Source organism: Chenopodium album, chromosome 1, assembly GCF_948465745.1.
Source record: "Chenopodium album chromosome 1, dcCheAlbu1.1, whole genome shotgun sequence".
Lineage (NCBI taxonomy): Eukaryota > Viridiplantae > Streptophyta > Magnoliopsida > Caryophyllales > Amaranthaceae > Chenopodium > Chenopodium album.
In genome coordinates this window covers 40,540,050-40,542,646 of record NC_137834.1, presented here as the reverse complement: position 1 = coordinate 40,542,646, position 2,597 = coordinate 40,540,050, and positions in this window count along the sequence as shown.

The following is a 2,597-nucleotide window of genomic DNA, read 5'->3' as shown; positions in this document are numbered from 1 at the left end:
AAAGTTCAAGAAAAGCGAATTCGAAAATCTTGAAGAAATTCGAGAAATAATGGAATAAAAGCAACAATATGAGCATGATTCACCTCATGTTATAAATGACAACACGTGGTCTCATTAAGTGTAATGAGAATAATAACCATGTGTTGAAGGTAGTACATTCCAAGTGCAAATCCTCTATTGTCGTTTCTCATTGAAAACTAAACAAAGTTGTTGTATAAGTTTCAATTGTTGCATAAAAAACCCACAATGATGTTTAGCATATGTAAAACTTAACCAAAGAAATATGATTTCATATTGACTAAGAGTTCTAAAATATTTATTTTGGAAAATGATGATTATGCAAGCAATAAAGATGATTTGACAAGTTATAACTTTAAGTGGTTTAAAAACCATGAAATCTTAAATAGATTCTAAGTCTGTAATCAAGTGTATGACACTTGATTAACTTGCATAATTGAGTATGACTCATTGTAAACAAAGCAGACAAGAAAGAAAAATGTTTTCTAAACAAAGCAAAGACTTGTTACAAGATTCAACAAATTCATAGTATGACTATGACCACGATGAAACCTTTACATTAGTCATGTTGCCAAGATCTATTAAGGATATTCTAGTGATTTCTTCCTTATGAGATTTGGTAGATGGATTTCAAAATACTTTCTTGAAATTATTCATGAAAGAATATTTGTAAATGATACAATCAGAATGATTTTGAAAAACAATAATCCTAGAAATGCGGAAAAGATCCTTAATGGATTGAAGTTAGCATCAGGGAATTAGTGTTCTTAATTTTGTGAGTTAATCAATTCGTTTGATGTTCTCGTAAAATGAAGAAAAGGTTTTGTGTGTACAAGATGTTTAGTGGGAGCTATGAAGTCTTCTTGGTCTAGTACAAAGAGCAATTATTCATTGCTTGAAGAGTCAAGTGATGGCTAATGTATTTTGTATGAAAAACCTAGAAGAGGAAGATGAGTACAAATGGGATTCAAGATCTATAGAGATAGGTCTTGAAGGATGTTTGAGTTTGGTTAAGAAGCTTATATTGATAAGATTCTTATAAGGTTCAACATTATATTGAAAGGAGTTTCAATCCCCTATAATATGGCACATTGATTAATGATTCATAGCTTTGAGAAAGGTTGATGAAATTAAGGTTTTGAGTGATGCTCTTTATGCAAAGGATACATCATGAATGTCATGGACTATACTCGTCTATTTGATTCACATGTTTTAAGAACAAGTGATGATAGATTTCAATCAAAATTCAATGTAACATTGGAATACAATTAGAAGTTTCTAATTCCTAGTAAAGGGATGAAAGAAGATTCTTAGTGTATGGTGATGAATATTATTAAAATTAAGAAATTGCAAAATTCATGTTTACGAGAATGTCTCATGAACTATACTTACTAAAACCCTTCCATAGACTAAGGTATGAGAGTCATATTAAAGTCTTGGATTGAAGCAAGTTTTGTAATTTAAGTTGTGTATGTTTTGAGAAAGCATATTACATAAGTAATACATTAACTTATAGAATTATGTTTATCAATTGAAACAAAGTTTCAGTCTTATTTACTTATGGTTTTTGAAATTAAATAAAATGTCCAAAATAATCATGAATTGATGGGCTCATCAGGTTGATGACCCGGTGAATGAAACCCCACATGTGAATTAAATTCATATATTATATAAGTTCCTAGTCCGAAATCATTAAAATGGACATAAATGATTTTAACAAATGGAGTAGCATGTAAGATTGATTGGATAGCGCAGTTTCATGGGCTATAGGGGCATAGTGATGCTCGGTCAATCACATGGGTATGCAGGAATGATGCATGATCGAACTATTGACCTACTTTGAAGTTCAAGTATAGAGCTTCCGCATATATTAGTGGATTCCTTTGACATGAGTGGATCACTGATTCCATTCAATGATTGTTTTAGCTGTGGTACACTCAAACGTCTAGCCGTAACTGGAGATTATAAAGGGTGTTTCCCGGTTACTTCAAAAGTTGAGTGGGAGCTTAGGTTGCCAAAAAATTGGATTGAGTCTACCTATTTAATTAGGAATGTGTCATCGCGCCTTGAAGAGGGAGAATTCAGTAAATGCGTGGCCACGCTAAAATGTATTACACAGTAAACATTTGTTTTGCAATTCTAACTCGGATTTCAAGAAAAGATTTGTAGATTAATATGATCACGACATGAGATGCAATCATATTATCAAATCGACACACATTGACTTAAGAAATCTGAATATTGCACACTTGTCTCAGACAAATGGGAGATTGAAGGATTTATGTCTTCGTCGTGTGCAATTACTAGATATATATTGGATCACATTATGGAGATAATTAAGTTCGTTCTTTTGGGTCATCATTATATATTGCTAAACATGATTAATGATCTTTGGGCTAGTAAAATAGTCCAAAGCCCAATAGAATGGATCCTATAAGGTCACACAAAAGGGTAATGGATTGAACAAAAGAAAGAAGCCCATTATTGGGCCTCATGGAGTGATAGGCCATGTAGGATTAAAGGAAGAGCATCACTAGTGGAAAAAAGGTTATCTGTAACGGGCAGCGTCCGTTACTTAT